The 19,193-nt window shown below is 37.7% G+C and overlaps 1 pseudogene; it reads left to right on the forward strand.

Annotated features, from left to right (window-relative positions):
• The window catches only part of LOC121327146, a 56,143-nt pseudogene that overhangs the window by 31,703 nt on the left and 5,247 nt on the right, over positions 1 to 19,193 (forward strand).

The following is a 19,193-nucleotide window of genomic DNA, read 5'->3' on the forward strand; positions in this document are numbered from 1 at the left end:
CCGACTAGAGGGGAGGCATGCCTTGATTTAGTCTTTTCAAATAACGAAGATAGAATAACTAAAACAGAGGTCAGAGAACCACTGGCAAACTCAGACCACAACATGGTCTCATTTGAAGTGTTTTTTAAATCCTCAAAAGTAAAGACTAAAGCTAAGGTTTACAATTTTAGAAAAGCAAACTATGAAGGTATGAAACAGAGACTAACAGAAGTAGATTGGAGTAAAATAGAGAAAACACCCACAGAAGAAGGATGGTTGTTCTTCAAAAATGTAGTACTAGAGGCGCAAAACAATTATATCCCTAAAGTAGACAAATCTAAATGTAAAACTAAATTGCCAAAATGGTTTAATAGATCAATTAAAAAAAATATTCAGCGAAAAAAGGCACTTTACAGAGCATTAAAAAAGGACCAAAAAGAAAGTACACAGAAAGAGTACACAGAACTGCAAATGCAAGTCAAAAAGGAAGTTAGAAAGGCCAAGAGAGAAATAGAAATGAACATTGCTAAGGGAGCTAAAACCAATTCCAAAATGTTTTTCCAATATTACAACAGCAAGAGAACATTCAAAGAGGAGATTAAATGTTTAAGAGATACAAATGGCAAAATCGTAGAGGAAGAAAAAAAAATAGCAAATATGTTAAATGATTACTTTTCACAAGTTTTTACAAAGGAAGATACTGACAACATGCCCCACATGTCATCCAGTTCCTATCCAGTTTTAAATAACTTTAGCATAACTGAGGCAGAAGTGTTAAAGGGACTAGGAGCTCTTAAAATAAACAAATCCCCTGGGCCGGATGAGATCCTCCCAGTAGTACTCAAAGAAATGAAAGAAGTAATTTACAAACCGCTAACCAAGATCATGCAGCAGTCTCTTGACACAGGGGTGGTACCGACAGACTGGAAAATTGCAAACGTAATACCGATCCACAAAAAGGGAAACAAAACTGAACCAGGTAACTACAGACCAGTAAGCCTGACTTCTATTATATGCAAACTTATGGAAACTATAATAAGATCCAAAATGGAAAATTACCTATATGGTAACAGGGTCCTGGGAGACAGTCAACATGGTTTTAGGAAAGGGAGATCGTGTCTAACTAACTTGCTTGATTTTTTTGAGGATGCAACATCGATAATGGATAATTGCAAAGCATATGACATGGTTTATTTAGATTTCCAGAAAGCTTTTGACAAAGTCCCGCACAAAAGATTAATTCTCAAACTGAACGCAGTTGGGATTCAAGGAAACACATGTACATGGATTAGGGAGTGGTTAACATGTAGAAAACAGAAAGTACTGATTAGAGGAAAAACCTCAGAATGGAGTGTGGTAACCAGCGGTGTACCACAGGGATCAGTATTAGGTCCTCTGCTATTCCTAATCTACATTAATGATTTAGATTCTGGTATAGTAAGCAAACTTGTTAAATTTGCAGACGACACAAAAGTAGGAGGAGTGGCAAACACTGTTGCAGCAGCAAAGGTCATTCAAAATGATCTAGACAAGATTCAGAACTGGGCAGACACATGGCAAATGACATTTAATAGAGAAAAGTGTAAGGTACTGCACGCAGGAAATAAAAATGTACATTATAAATATCATATGGGAGATATTGAAATTGGAGAAGGAATCTATGAAAAAGACCTAGGAGTTTTTGTTGACTCAGAAATGTCTTCATCTAGACAATGTGGGGAAGCTATAAAAAAGGCTAACAAGATGCTCGGATACATTGTGAAAAGTGTTGAATTTAAATCAAGGGAAGTAATGTTAAAACTGTACAATGTAAGACCTCATCTTGAACCAGTTCTGGTCACCTCGCTATAAAAAAGATATTGCTGCTCTAGAAAGAGTGCAAAGAAGAGCGACCAGAATTATTCCGGGCTTAAAAGGCATGTCATATGCAGACAGGCTAAAAGAATTGAATCTGTTCAGTCTTGAACAAAGAAGACTACGTGGCGACCTAATTCAAGCATTCAAAATTCTAAAAGGTATTGACAGTGTCGACGCAAGGGACTTTTTCAGCCTGAAAAAAGAAACAAGGACCTTCAGAACAGAAAATAGGAGACACTTTTTTACACAGAGAATTGTGAGGGTCACAACTCCCCAGTAATGTTGTTGAAGCTGACACCCTGGGATCCTTCAAGAAGCTGCTTATGAGATTTTGGTATCATTAAGCTACTAACAACCAAACGAGCAAGATGGGCCGAATGCCTCCTCTCGTTTCAAATGTTCTTATGTTGAATAGATAGGACTGTGGAAGCTGTCAGCTCCCAAGCTGCCAACACCTGTCCGTGGCTTTTCCGGGGTCACTTAGCACACTGATCAACAGTGTAGAACTAGCTGGCTCCTTCAGTTTCATGCATGTGGTTAAGCAAATAATAAGAATTAGAAACATGTAAGTGTCTGTGGTTTACATATGTCAGCCTCTTCCTTGTGTTGCAATTTACTGTTTAAAGAAATGCAGTGCAATTGGTTTTGCTTTAACTGTCTGAAACTGTGACAAAGTGCCAGTCCCTGTGTATATTATCTGTTATGTGTTGTGTGTGGTGTGTTTACATGTTGGTGTATAGACATTGGTACACGGGATATAAACGGGTCTGTGTAACACGAGTGTTTAAAATGTATATGTGTATTTAGGCACGAGGATTGCACAGCACTTCACATGCAAGTAAAATGTAGTAATATGTGAGCACAGGGAATTGCACTTTATTAATTCACGTGCTAGGATTCAAGTGAATAATTAATTAGTAATTGAATCCCAGCACAACAGTATATATAGATGCACGTTTTCACACTCGCAGTTGGGTGTTCGGTGAGTGGAGAACGGGAGAGAGAGGATAAAGAATTTCATAACAATTGCTATTGCGTGCTGGTGGGACCAGCATAACACTTGTTTATTTAAAAACTCACCGTGTTTTGTGTGTGTAGTTCGTTTTGTTTATGTCTATTTGTTTTGGCGTAGAGTGCCGTGTCCCTGTGTTTTTGTTTGTTTATTCCAACCGTTTATTTTCTGCCTGTTCTGTTTGTTTATTAAATGCTGAGCGAAAGCATTCGCTCAGCTCAAACAAACTCCACCTATCTGTTTATTTCCTGCTTCTGGTCTGACGCCACCCACTCCGGCCGTCTCTGTGACAGAAACAAACAAATGTTTAATGATGATTTTAAATAAAAAGCTTTGAGAATCTAGTCAGATATGTGGTAGCAATCTAACTTTATACCATATTCACAAACCTTTTCTTCCAGTGCTCATTTTGCAGCATTTTAAAGGGCAAGCAAAAGTAATCAACATATAGATTATTAGGTTTTAGCACAAGCAAACATACTGTATGACTTCCTATCCCAGGCTACTGTATTTATGTAATGGTGTTGGTAGTAGATACTCTAACTAGATTTAAAAAAAAATGTAATATAATTATAAATCATTAATCTGTTGCTTAGTAACAAAAAAGGAACGCAATGCTCTTTATCCCAGGCTCTGACCGCAGCTGATTTTTTAATAAAGTCACATGGTTGGAGATCCAACAGTGCATCACTGTAGTTAATATAAAACTGTCTGTACACAAGTGTTCCTATTTATAGAGTCTGCAGCTTTCACTGATCAAGTTACTCTTATTATCTCTTTGGCTGTATTAATGATACTACTGTCAAGGTTGAACAGCAGAGATTGGTTTAATAAATACTCCTAGGAAAACTTTACATCTTTATGTATACCATTTTGCAAATCTACGTAGTATTTAAATTTTGGTAATTATTGTGGCTTAATGAATAAACTATATTCAAACAAAGATTTAACCTTAAAGTTTAAGTGCTGGGGTTCTGAAAATTGTAGCGCTGTACATCCCCACGTATTGCTACAACTGTTTAAAATTCTCTTTGCTTTGTTAACAGCCTGACATTTTTGGAACCCTGCTACTTACTCTTTTAAGTGGCCAAATAGAGTAATTAAAAGAGATTTATCATAGGGTTTCTATGCTTTGGGAATAATTTAGTTTCAGATATGTGTTTGTTTGTTGTTGTTGTTTTTTAAACAAATAAAAAAAGTGGTATGTGGTGCTCTCGACAAAACTGATTACACATTTATAAGATGAACTCAAAAGAGTTTATTTTACTTGATGCCATGTCTTATGGTGCAGTTAATGAATTTACAAGAAGATCACATCTTTAAAAAAAATATTTGTATGAAGCAGTCATTTCTGGAATCTGAATCGAATGGGAAATCAAATGATGTATTTAAACCACATAATATATTTAAATCATAACACATACCGTATACCAGAGCTCGCCACTTTTTTGCAGAAAGAGCCATAAAAATGCCCAGAGACATCTGACAGAGAATTTTTTTTTTCTTGTGGGAGGAACAGCAGGGCAATTCGACCAATACCGTCCGGTATGTGTTGGACCTGCGCAAACGTCTCGAGTCTGTGGGGAAATGGACGCATGATCATTTACAGCAGGCTCAACGCAGACAGGAGACCCAGTATAACAGGGGAGCCCAGTTACGCACATTTCAGCCGGGGGATAAGGTGCTTCTATTGTTACCCAGCTTTGAGTCTAAACTTCTGGCGAAGTGGAAAGGACCTTTTGAAGTTACACACCGGATTGGGACGGTGGACTATGAGATCTGCCAGCCGGAGCAACGGAGAGAAAAGCACATTTACCATGTAAATCTTTTGAAGCACTGGTTGCAAAAGGAGGCTTTGTTAGTGGCACAAGCAGATGACGCCACAGAACTGAGACCTGATCTTTCTGTGTTGGCGGAAAAGGGGTCAGTGCAGATTGCAGACAATCTTACACTAGGCTCGGGCGCTGGTGGCGGAATTTCCTAATGTGTTTTCTCCCGTCCCGGGGCAGATTTGAGTAGCGCACCATCACACTGAAGTTGAGCCAGGGGCGCCAGTTTGACAAAGGCCATACCGTATACCTGAGCGAAAAGGCAAGTAATAAAGATGGAAATTAATGAGATGCTCAGGCTGGGTGTAATAGAGGAGTTTCAAAGTGACTGGAACAGTCCGATTGTTTTAGTGGATAAGCCAGACGGGTCAACTCGATTTTGCATTGACTTCAGGCGAGTTAATGCTTATCCCATGCCCCGGGTAGATGAGTTGCTGGAGCGTCTGGGCAGGGCTCATTTTATGACGACACTGGATTTAACAAAGGAGTATTGGCAGATACCCCTAACCCAAGAATCCAGAGAGAGAACAGCGTTTCCAACTCCCTTCGGGTTGTACCAATTTAGGACCATGCACTTTGGGTTGCACGGAGCACCAGCCACTTTCCAGCGGATGATGGATCACATTTTGCGGCCCCATCAGCAGTACGCCGCTGCTTACATAGATGACGTGGTTATCCACAGTCAAGATTGTCCGAGTCATCTGTGTAAGATAGCAGCAGCACTGCAATCCTTGCGGGAGGCTGGGCTCACTGCTAACCCAAAGAAATGAGCCACTGGGAAGAGTGAGTCAGAGCATTTGGAGTATCGAGTAGGGAGTCGCTGGTTGCTAAGGTGAAAGCCTTGGCTGACTGGCCGGTCCCTACGACCAAAACCCAGGTGTGCTCTTTCTTGTGACTATCAGGCTATTATCAGAAGTTCATCCCGAGCTTCACCACGCTCACTGCTCCCTTGACAGACCTCACCCGGAAGGCTGCCCCAAATACGGTTCAGTGAACGGAGTCGTGCCAGAGGGCCTTTCTCGCCTTGAAGCGGAGGCTGTGTAATAAGCCAGTGCTATGCAGTCCTGATTTCAGTAAGAGGTTCACCCTGCAGACGGATGCGTCAGAGACAGGTCTCGGGGCAGTGTTGTCTCAGGAGGTGCGGGGAAGTGAGCACCCGGTCCTGTATATCAGCAAGAAGCTCCTTCCCCGCGAGAAAAACTACAGTACCATCGAGAAGGAGTGTCTCGCAGTAAAATGGGCAGTCGAGTCACTCCGGTACTACCTCCTGGGGTGACACTTCACCCTGATTACATGCCCCCTTAGCATGGCTTCACCGGATGAAGGATAACAACGCCAGGATCACGCGGTGGTACCTGGCCCTGCAGCCCTATGCCAGGAAGGCATGGGGGTGTAGGATTTTCGAATGGACCAGTGCTGCCATTCTGAGGGGGAGGTTATGTAACAGGGGAGACCTGAGCTGACTCTCTGAGCGCATTCGTAGTGCTGCGGGAAGAGGGCAGCAGCCTTGCAATATCTGCCTGTCAGTCACGGCATTGACACGGAGAGGAGGGAAAGAGGGTGACTGGGATTTCCCCCTCTCTGAGTGGCTGAGGGGCGGGCTTTGTGGGGTTGCTGTACTAATAAAATGATGCTCTGGGGTTCCCTCGGGTCTGCCCCCTCGGAGACAAAATGAGCCAGCCAGCTGGCGGAAGCTCTGCTGCCTGGACAGAACACGGCCGGAGAAAAGTGAGCGAAATAATTAAATAATTGATTGAAGAAAAACAGAAAGGAAATATTATTTTTGGCAGCGGGGAAAAACTTGGGCAGATCCCGATTAGTGTGTATAGGTGGAGGGAACACAGCAGTGTAGGTCGGAGACCAGGGCCGTGCGGTTAGCGACAGTCGGGGTAACACAGCCCAGTGCAGCACCTTTATTTTGTAGTTTTATTACTGTGTTTTATTTTCCCTTTTTCTTTGGCCTTTTGCTCTCATTATTATTTTTGAGCACTTGCATGTGCACTCAACTCAGTACCTGAATTGGTAAAACCATGGTCCTGTTTACTGTTGGCAGTATTCAGGCCACGGACAGCAGCGCCCTCTGTGGGCTAAAAACAATCATTGTAAAAGTAAAATAAAACCGGACACCTGTGCGGTGTTTCCAAATACACCTTTCTGTCTCCCGTGTGTCAAGTGAATTACCCACCACCCTTCCACATGTGAAGTTAGCTGTGGGATTCACTGGCACTGCCCACACAAAGCAGTGCAATAAAAAATAAATAAATAAATGTAAAAGAGAGACAGAATGGACCTGCAGCAGTTAGCCACTTTGGACCTCCTGCGCCAAACCCTAACTGAAGTGGTGCAGGGAGTGGGGGTGCCAGACCGGCCGTATCCGACCTCCTGCTACAAAACATAATTGACGGCAGAGGATCTGCCAGATGCCTGTTACAATCCTGTTTCACAGTCTCTGGTCTTTGCAGGTAAATCTTGTGCTGCAAAACTGGAAAAGTCAGATGGAGGATTTGATTATGGGATGCTGAGGGTATCCTCTGTAAAAAACCTCAAGACACAAGGGGACATCAGCACCACATTCTTTGTTGGAACAGAAGTTAATGTAGCTTTTCATCATCAAGTTCAGTAATACACTATAAAAGTACTGATTTTCCACAAACGGATTTGTATTCATATTTTCTCGTGTTTTGTTCTATTTTTATTTGTGTATTGTTATGAAACCCCTGACTTGAAAACATCTTGTATTCATTTGGGATGGTGACCAGGTGTACTCAGACTTTAAACTGGAAAAAGACAGTGATTCCGGAAAACTAACTAGTCATCCCATTAGCAGCCTCCTTTGCATCCTCAATACACATCTGAAGATGGTTTTTCCAGAACTATTTATTTAATTGCTTAGAGATCCCTGCACTCAACCGGACTACAGTGAGATTTAATATGCCGCGAGATTTAATGTGTTCGTTACGTGCGCGCAAAACGCTTGGTGCAAATTATTAAATATTTTTTTCAACAAAGAAAACCCCAAATAGGTTATTATCAATAGTTTTTACTTAATTTAAACATATGTGAAATTTATATTTTTTTATCCACCAAATTTGACTACAGTTCCTGCCCGGTGGCCATCTCTGTACTGCAAAAAATGCATTGACGTGTTGTTTTTTGTTGCATTGACTGGTTTTGTTTATAATATACAGAAACGTAATGTGTTGCAGCATGTTTTAAATGGCATTTATTTGTCTTTCAAAGTTATAATTACTCCCATTATGCAATATTTTTGTGGAGTTTCTTATTATATAATTAATGTGAAGCATTCTTTTAAATGTTATAAATGTAATCCAATTTAAACTAAATCTCTGCATTGCAGTCATGTCTTCCACATGTTTTAACTTCATTTCTGTATTACAAATCCATGTATTTAAACTGTCTAGCTTAGAATCAGATGATACTAGCCCTGTGACTGTAAAAAAAAGAAAAAAAAAACAATAATATTTCAGTAACTTATCTGGCTAGAAATAAACAAAAATAGAAACAACATTAATAAACTAAATATAAACAACAAAAAGTCATGTAAAACTAGTTTGAAGTTGACAGAAGAAGAATAATAATAACAAGAAGAATATAGCTGCAAGCAGCAATACTGGGGCCAAGTATGGAAATGAGTGTACAACCTTGTGGCTTATTACCCTAATTACACTACCAGTATACACTTGCAGCAATAAAAAAAGGAATGGTCTACATCTTTTGGCTGATGCTGTGGATTAATGCAATCCAAATGGAACCATCACAAACAATCTGTAAAAGAAAATGTAATGAATTGCAATTAAAATTAAGCATCAATAGTAAAGTAATTATGAAGCATGGAAATCAATTTCATTATAATTTTAGGTTGCACACTCGTGGATCTTCACAGACTGGCATATGCTATATCTATATTTCCATACTTGGCCCCAGTATTGCTGCTTGCAGCTATATTCTTCTACTTGTTATTATTATTATTCTTCTGTCAACTTCAAACTAGTTTTACATGACTTTTTGTTGTTTGTATTTAGTTTATTAAAGTTGTTTCTATTTTTGTTTATTTATAGCGCAGATAAGTTACTGAAATATTATTATTATTTTTTTTTTTTTTCTTTTCCTTTGCCATTGGCGGTAAAAATAAGAGACTGTTCAAATAAAACTTCGATTTGTAACATTATGTTCTGGTGTAGACAGCTTTTATTGTAGATTGTATTAATGCTAACAACTGTCATTACAATATGTTGTTGCCTAAGCAAACTGCAGAAACACTGTACAGGGATTACATCCCATTAAACTCATGTTTTGATTACATTGTGAAGGGATACAGAATTCTATGGCTTCTCGATAGCTATGGAATACTGTACCCCCACCAATGTAGAATATTGGGGGACCCCAGTGTTTAATACAATTAAACACAAACCTCACAGGACAGTCTGTACAAAAAACGTATGACTCCTGACTTCAATGCAGACTTTCTAGGAGTAACGCGAACGCAGCCAAAGATTTATTTGCAGTCTACACTGAGGGATAAAGAGAGCTTTAACCAAACAGAAGAGTAAAATAAATTTAAAAAAGACATGCTGCCCAGTATTTGTGTTGTTTTACTTGGTCTGACTTATATTAATTGCTTATTAAATATTATCAAAGTCTTTATGTGCAGTGATAACTCATTAGTTTACATTTCAAATACAGAATTTCATACGTCAAAAACAATATATAGAATTGCTAAAAATAAATATAATGTGACGCTTTCGTGCCTCAAACTAAGTAAAACAATAAGCCTGAGTACATCACAGTAACTAACAGTGTGGCGCGTACACACAGATATATTTGACATTCCCATTCGGCCGTCTTTTGAAAAAACACATCTGCGCAGGTGTGAAATCACCAGGCACATCGAATTCCATGGGGTACCAAAATCAGTGTCTCACTGGAAATGGCTGCACCAAGCACTTCACTCAACGTCTAAGAGTGCCGCTTGTCCTCACAAAAACATTTATACAATGAAATCTACCAAGAAAATATTCTTTTTTATTGTGCCGAATGCAATCTAGTTGAACTGTACAATCCAAAGAATGATTTTTTGTGAGATTTATATAATATTTTGAGAAATAATTATGTGACAATTAATATGACAGGTCTTTTGCGATATGTCATGACTTTAGAGCTCTGTAAAACTATTCAAACATACTTAAATAGTTTAAGACAGACGTGTAGTGGATAAAAAGTTACTTATTATAAGTAAGTACTTATTATAAGTAAGTGAAACATGCATCTATATGTACTGTTGTGCCGGCATTCAATTACTAATTAATTATTCACTTGAATCCCAGCATGTGAACTAATCTATGCAACCCCGTGCTCATATACTATACTTTAAATGCACGTGAAGTGTTTGTGCAATCCCTGTGCCTAAATACAACTACATATTTTAAATCACTCGTGCCCTACAGACCCATTTATATCCTGTGCACCAATACCTATACAACAACATTAACACACCACATGCAACATATAACACAAAATACACAGGGGCTGGGCACACTGCCACAGATATCTTGAAATGCATTTCGAGATATCTCCTAAATGATAATTTGGCTTGTCATATAACCCACCCATACTCAGCAAACATGTCACAGCACACTTTTACACAGTTATCAATTATATCTTTGTTCAACAAATCAAAAAGGTATGTGGGCAATAGTAGACTTAACAGGTAACAATACATTGTAAAAGAATGGTTAGTGTACGCAAGCCTCTTCATTTACCGCGAAAGTTAAGCTTTGCTAGTTCATAAGCACATTTTGTTGAAAAAAAATGGTGACGCTTTGATTAGATGTATATAATATACAGTAGGTTCTCTGGTGCTAAACTTTTAAAACAGTTTGGCACCAATTGTCTAAATGATTTGCACCCCTGATGCTGTAGTATGAAAACGCTGTAATACATGCATGAAAAAAGATTAGCAAACGGAACATTCCAGTGATGGTTGCTTCTGGCAAGCGCAGCTTTTCTAGGCTGAAATTGACCAAGACATATTTGTGCTTAAAGATTGTCAAATTTGGCTATGCTGTCAAATGACAGCAAAGTTGCCAAATAATTTTGAATATTCAGATTTGATAAAGGACGTTGCTGCCGCTAAAGCAAGAAAAATGTCTTTGTAATTTATGTTCTTACGTAATTTAGAATGTAAAATGAAAAAAAGGATTTGGCACAGGCATTGTACACAGTGTCATGTGTCAAAGAGGGTTTTTTTGTTATTTACTTGTTTGTTTCTGCCTGGTTATTCTTGCCGCCGACCTGTCAGAACCCACTTATAGTCAGACATTTCAGTATTTTTCAGCAGGCCTATTGGAGCATGGTCATTTTAGAAAAGAAATATTTTATATATTTCAAGTAGGCTGGAATTCTGAGTGAATTAAAGTTGTGAATTACTGTATATGAAATGATAAAGTCTAACAAACTAACTGAAAAAGTATTTATTAACATTTTAATATCATGAATATTATTTACCATATATTAATGTTTGTATATGTAGGTGTTTTAGACCCAGCACTTAATAATCACTGCCTAGGGCCCCACACAGCTTAAGGCTGGCCCTGTAATTGACTTAGTTTCGTAACATTTTTACATTTTGAAGATGTGAATAATTCTGTTCAATACTTTTTATGGACAGTTTCAAAACAAAGACAGAATAACTAAAACAAAGGTCAGAGAACCATTGGCAAACTCGAACCACAACATGGTCTTATTTGAAGTGATTTTTAAAACCCAAAAAGTAATGACTAAAGCTAAGGTTTACAATTTTAGAAAGGCAGACTATGAAGGTATGAAACAGAGACTAACAGAAGTAGATTGGAGTAAAATAGAGAAAACATCCACAGAAAAATGATTGCTGTTGTTTAAAAATGTAGTACTAGAGGCACAAAACAATTACATCCCAAAAGTAGACAAATCAGAATCTAAAACAAAATTGTCAAAATGGTTTAATAGATCAATTAAAACAAAAAACAAAAAAAAACAACCAAAAAAAAAAAATCAGGAAAAAAAGGCGCTTTACAGAGTGTTTAAAAGGGACCAAAAACAAAATACACAGAAAGAGTACTTGGAACTGCAAACACAAGTAAAAAAGGAAGTTAGAAATGAACAAATCGCAAAATCCTAGACAAAGAAAAAAAAAGTAAATATATTAAATGATTACTTTTCACAAGTTTTTACAAAGGAGGATATGGACAACATGCCCTACATGTCAACATGTTCCTATCCAGTTTTAAATAATTTTAGCATAACCAAAGCAGAAGGGACTAGGAGCTCTTAAAATAAACAAATCCCCTGGGCCGGATGAGATCCTCCCAATAGTACTCAAAGAAATTAACGAAATTTACAAACCACTAACCAAGATCATGCAACAGTCTCTTGACACAGGGGTTGTATCAACAGACTTGAGAATTGCAAACGTAATACCGATCTACAAAAAGGGAAACAAAACCGAACCAGACAACTACAGACCAATAAGCCTGACTTCTATTATATCTATAACAGATGTGACTATAACAGTTGTGACTTTTGAGCTGATAAGGGAATGGTCACAGTCCCCTTGAAGTTGTACAAAGAGCATTTCAATGTAAAGTGGAGTGATCAAAAAAAGAAGCCAAGTTAGAAGCAACAGTTCTGTGAATGTTGGGCCCCAGCACTTTTCCAATTGTGCCTATTTGCTTGATGTTTGACAAGGTTGTCCCAATTGCTTCTCCTAACTTGGGCTTTTATGTTTGATAACACCACCTTAAAGGGCTGTTGCATTTTTCTAACTTGTTTTTTTACATTGACATTACGTTTTTGTTATAGATATCACTTCTTTTTTTACTTCATCAAATAATGAATAAAGTGAGGGAAAGATATTCGAGAATGTGTATGGTAAATAGACAGACAAGAGAGTAATAAGTAGAGTTATATAAGAGAAATGGGAAAAGATTTTAAAGTAAAATAATGGTAAGGAACATTTGGACAGTATTGAAAGTGTAAACATTGTATTCTTTTAGTTGCAAATGTACATCCATGAGTGGGGAAAACATTATGTCTATTTTGGTAGTTGCTGATATTGATATTTACGTAGCTACAAAACTACAATGTTATGAATGGTTAAAAAGGTGCATATGCATGTCAGTGCTAAAGGGTAGTAAAAAAACATTATTCTCCTTGTTATTGAGGTGTTATGAACTTAGGCCAATGTAAGGCATTTGTAAAGCAATATATCGCTTCATAAAAGGCAATATCCATGTCCATTGCATTTCTTGGCCATGGTTTGACTTCAATGATTACATCATTTGCATGCAGCCATTTTCTACCCACAGCAAGAAGAGACACATAGTGTCCTGAAGTAACACCTTGTCCTTGGTGTATGATAATGGAAACTAATACTGTTGTCCACAGTAATTTTGCACTTCTGCACAGCAGTAAACTTGGCATTGTGTCAATTTGTAATGGTCCCGTCTGGTTTGGATTCCCAAAGCATAAGTTGGAGTGCAATCATTCTTCCTGCTGACTGAATACGTTCAGTTTTATGGTTGGAGAAGTTTTGCATTGCCTACATTTGCTACCAAGAGTCATTGCCCATTTGTCATTTCTTTAAATGAGTTCTTCCAAACAAATGGAATCTGTACCAGTAGATACATTAATAGGGTAAACATGCAGCACATGTCAGTTTGATCAGCAGTAGTTACATCTAGTACAGAGAATGTCATGACTTATTGTGACTGAAACCATGCGAGATACTTCAGGACAAATTTCACACAATTTGGTGAGAAACTCTGCAACATCTTGCTGCTCACCTCTATTGAAGGCATTTCCTAAGAAGTGACAAATATCCACAGTAGTTAGAGATGCACGACCCTGGTACTTTCTGTGTCAAAAGTAATGTGTAACTTTCCCCAGAGAGCTATTTGGGGATGTGATAAAATGAAGGATTGCAAGAAACTTGTTGTGCAAGAACTGAGAACAGGGATTTTTTTTAAGGTGAGCAAAGCTGTTGGCATCAATAAATGAAAAGTAAATCAGCTCATTTTTGCTGTTTAATCTACTATTTGTTATTGTAAACAAGCAAAACCAGTGGTGTAGTGGTAAATAAAAAAGTGGGTAAACTAGTTGAACAAATAGATTGAACAGATACATTGTTATTGTCTCTCAGCCTACAAGAGCCCCCCCCCCCCCCCCCCACAGTTATTTCCACTCTCACCTGCTGTCCACATGAAAAATCACAGACCAACAGTGTGCTTTACGGGAACAATTCTGTGAGCATCCTTTTGCAGGCTAGGATGAAGGGTATTAGCACCGCCATGCAGGTCCTGAGTGCCTAACAACGAACATTAACAGAACATAAACAACCAATCACAGCACACACACACACACACACAGAACACTGTCCAGCGGCCACGCCCCCCTGTTCGCGCCACCGTTCTGACTGAGGTCTCACGCTGTACGCGTATGAGCACCCGGAGTGTGAGCGGAGCGGAGCGAGCCCATTGTATATGTAGCTGAGGAGCGGAGCGGTGTAGTTCCTTGAGCGGACGTTTCCGGCCCGCACCATTACAACACTGAGTATGGTTTTATTTTTCTTAAATATATGTTCGGCCATGGATTTTGGACAAAAGAGTTACAAAAAAAAAAAGTGACAAATACAGATGCAGTCACTTTACACTATTTTCCAGTTTTAACCATTTTTTCCAGTTTCAAACCACAATTAGGCACATTTATGTTGAGAATTGCATTTTTTTTTTTTTTTTTTTTTAAAAGCTTTTATTTTTCTTTTATATTCAATGTGATTGACGTGGCTCTTTATTAAAACCAGATCAATCATTTTTTTTCCTGTTTTTGGTAAATTATAATTATTTATTGTGCTTTTCTGAATAAATAAATTGATTCAACATGTTTTTCAAATGGAAAAACTAAAGAAATAAGAATTTAAAATCTAACAAAATCTAAATTTATTGAAACTCTAAAAATTGTTCATATATCCAAGGGCCGTTTTCTTGCAAAACAAGACCTATCCACCTTACACTCAATTAAGCAAATTGATTAATCAAAGTGACACGGTATTAGCAAACATTCACAAACAATATACGCAAAATTACTTTTAGGCAATTTTTTTTTTTTTTTTTTTGTATATAAATTTCAAGTTTTCAGCTTTTACATGGTATACTAACTATCATCTTTGATACCTACATGAACAAACTCTAGAAAGAAAAGTATGTAATGTATTTTCAGTATTACAGAGGCACACTAACGAGGGTTCATCAAACAAAATGCTTAAAATTAATCAAAATACAATAATACCAGGTTAGAAACTAACAATATTGTGCCTTTTGAAACTTGCTAGTCCTTATGTGAAGTGCCTAAGTTGGAATCAACAACAGTTGGGGTCCCTAAAAATAGACTAAGGTTTTACTTTGCTAAAAAAAAAAAAAATAATAATACTCACGGAATCGCCGCCTGTGCACCAGTGATTAAAGCCTGGTTTTCAAAATAATTGATTATCGCTCACCAATACTGTATTGGTATAAGAAAAGTGTGTTTAAAAAAATTAATTTCATGTTTCAATTACTTAAAATATGCTGACGATAATGTAAACAACACCAAGCTACAGACAGGGAGTCCCAAGCTTTAAACATGTTACTGTTTATAAATAAGAACTCAGTTTTTAAGAATATTGTGTTATGTTTTAAATCACAATTTACAAGATTAAATATGCTACTACACTCCTCCTGAGAGTTGCCATAATAGCGTAACACGACTGTAATACTGCACGACGACTGGCTCAGTGGATATGTGGGATTTTGCTAAATAAGAAGCCTGGCGTATAGCGAGTTATGGAAAGAAACGATCATTTGAGTTGTATTTAACGTGGTGTATATAGTGTTTTGAGGACAAAGGACATTGAACATCAAAACGTAGTCACTGTGAGATGAATGATCCAGCCTGCTTTTAGCTCAGTTTTGGTGAGAATAGCGTATATTGCGTTTTGCACCTAAACAGCCTAAACATTATATATAGTAGTCTTAAACAAAATTTCAGAATGTTGATGATGTTAATGATCTCAGAATAGAATATTCATTCCAAATGGTTCCAAAGTGCCCAGTTTGAAAATAAGTCCACATTCTTTTTGTTTCCTGACAGAATTAGTTCCATAACAATGAACTATCCCACAAATTGTGATGTCCTCTATAATGTGGTCATCTCTGTTAAAATGTCTGGCGACAGGAAAAGAGGTGTTAATTCCTATACTTCTACAGATGTTCTACAAAGCGATCAGCTAAGCGCCGTCTTGTTTCACCAATATACAGCTTGTTACAGCCTTAGATTTTTTATTGATAAATGTGAACGAGAAATAAGTTAAATTCATTTTCAACAACACACTAATCGTTCAAACTTAACAGATGAATATCATGCCTTATAGAATACACAAAAACGTAATGCCATCATAATAAAACACGTTGACAAAGGAGGAGCTGTAGTAGTTTGGAAAAATTATCTTTATATAGAAGAAGCATCTAAACAACTTTCTGACGCTAACTTTTACACGAAAGTCAACTCTTACCCAACTGTTACAAACTACAATCAAATCTACTATCCATTCTGCCATCCAGAATAACTTATTACCAAACTCTGCATCTAATCTTATTGTTGAAAACTCTGACTGTATCCGTTTTTATTTAATTCTTAAAATTCATAAGCCTAACAACCCAGCCCTTCCTATTGTATCAGCATGTTTCTGCCCACTGAAATAATTTCAAAGTTTCTTGATGATGTCTTCAGAGCTGGAATCTCTACCTTCATACGTTAAAGACTAACAATTTTTTGCAAATAATAAATCATTTTTCTTTAAATGGTAACAGTGAAAATATAACTCTCTTCTCAATGGATGTCAAAAGCCCTACACAGTTATCAACAGTGATGGTTTACAAGCACTAAAATACTTCCTTGATAAACGGACAGTAAAAGAACCTACGCCCCCTTGAACTTTTTTCACATTTTGTTGTGTCAGTATTGTCATGCATTTAAATGAGGATTTTTTTTTCATTTATCTACACACCATACTCCACACTGTTAAAGGGGGAAAAAAGTTATAGATTAAAAATACAAAACTGAAAGATTATAATTGGATAAATCTCCACTCCCCTGAGTTAATACTTAGTGGAAACACCTTTCGCAGCAATTCCACCAACTTTGCACACCTAGATTTGACAATATTTGACCATTCTTCTTTATAAAACTGTTCAAGCTCTGTCAAGTTCCTTGGGGAGCGTTGATGGACAGCAATCTTCAAGTCATGCCACAAATTTTCGATTGGATTTAGGTCGGGGCTCTGACTGGGCCACTCAAGGACATTTACCTTTTTGTTCCTTAGCCACTCTAGTGTATGGTTGTGTGCTTTTGGTTGTTGTCATGCTGAAATGTGAACTTCCAGCCCAGTTTCAGCTTTCTTGCAGAGGGCAGCAGGTTTTCCTCAAGGTCTTCTCTGTACTTTGCTCCATTCATTTCTCCTTCTAGCCTGACAAGTGACCCAGGCTCTGCCGATGAGAACCATAGCATGATGCTTCACAGTAGGGGTGGTGTTCTTTGGGTGATGCACTGTGTTGCGTTTGCTCCAAACATAATGGTTTTTAGTTTTATCAGACCACAAAACATTTTGCCACATGGCTACAGATACTCCTGATCTCCTTTGTATACTTCAAATGAGATTCAAGGTGGGCTTTCTTGAGTAATTCCTTCCTTCTTGCCACCCTACCATACAGGCTAGATTTGTGGAGTGGTTGGGATATTGTTGTCACATGCACACTTTGACCAGTCTTGGCCATAAAAGTCTGTAGCTCTTGCAAAGTTGCCATTGGCCTCTTGGTAGCCTCTCTGATCACTTTCCTTCATTTTCCCATCTATCCTGACAAGTGCCCCAGTCCCTGCCGATGAGAAACATCCCCATAACATGATGCTGCCACCACCATACTTCACAGCAGGGATGGTGTTCTTTGGGTGATACACTGTGTTGGGTTTGCGCCAAACATAACGCTTTGCATTTAGGCCAAAAAGTTCCATTTTAGTTTCGTCAGTCCACAAAACCTTTTGCAACATGGTTACAGAAATCCCTGAGTATTTTTCTGCATACTTCAAACAGGATTTAAGGCGGGCTTTCTTGAGTATTGGCTTCCTTCTGCTACCCTACCATACTGGCCAGATTTGTGGAGTGCTTGGGATATTGTTGTCACATGCACACTTTGACCAGTCTTGGCCATAAAAGCCTGTAGCTCTTGCAAAGTTGCCATTGGCCTCTTGGTAGCCTCCTTCTTGCTCAGTCATCCAGTTTGGAGGGACGGCCTGATCTAGGCAGGGTCTTGGTGGTGCCATACACCTTCCACTGCTTAATAATCATCTTTGATATTTTTTATACCCATCCCCTGATCTTTGCCTTTCAACAACTTTGTCCTGGAGTTCTTTTGAAAGAGCCTTGGTGCTCATGGTTGAGTCTTTGCTTTGAAAAGCACTACCTAGCAGAGGGAACCTACAGAACTTCTGAATTTATCCTCAAATTATGTGAATCACTACAATTTAACACAGGTGGAGACCACTTAACTTGGTGTGTGATTTTGAAGGCAATTTGTTACACCTGAACTAATTTAGGATTGCTGTTACAAATGGGTAGACACTTATCCAACCAACCTATTTCAGTTTTTATTTTTAATTAGTTTTCTACAAATTTCTAGAATATTTTTTTCACTTGGAAGTTGGAGTAGGATGTGTAGGTAAAAAAAAAAAAAAAAAAAAAAAAAAAAAAAAAAAAAATTAATGCATTTTAATTCCAGGCTATAAGGCAACAAAAAGTGAATATTTTGAAAGGTGGTGTAGACTTTCTATAGGCACTAATATATATATATATATATATATATATATATACAACTTTACTGACTACAGGACACAGAAATGGAAGTTTATCAGCTTTGATGCACTAGTTTTAACATTTACAAAAATGAAATAAACAAAGCAAACACCTATCTCTTTTCTGAGCACTGATTAACACATAACACAGGAACCTAAAGTACAAAAAAGGACAGCTAAGCTGTTTATATGTTACACAAACCCTAACAAAAAAAGGCTTTCACACAGTACCTTTCATTTATTTTACGACAGAACACACCTTCAATCAGGCTCCTTCTCACAGCAGAAGCCCTAAGCAAACTGGCTGCTTTCTTTAAATTTACAATAATCACCAGGTGCATGGGGATAATTAATAATAAAACAATTAACACCAATATAATTAAATTAAACCAATGTGCATTTGCACATGTTTTTTTTTTTTTTTTCAGCAGGGATGAAATTAACCCTCTCCCTGCTCACAATATATATACAGTGCCTTGCAAAAGTATTCAGACCCCTGACCAATTCTCTCATATTACTGAGTTACAAATGGTACATTGAAATTTCGTTCTGTTCGCTATTTTTTTTTTTAAAACACTGAA

Source organism: Polyodon spathula, chromosome 14 (genome assembly GCF_017654505.1).
Source record: "Polyodon spathula isolate WHYD16114869_AA chromosome 14, ASM1765450v1, whole genome shotgun sequence".
NCBI classification, from domain to species: Eukaryota; Metazoa; Chordata; class Actinopteri; order Acipenseriformes; family Polyodontidae; genus Polyodon; species Polyodon spathula.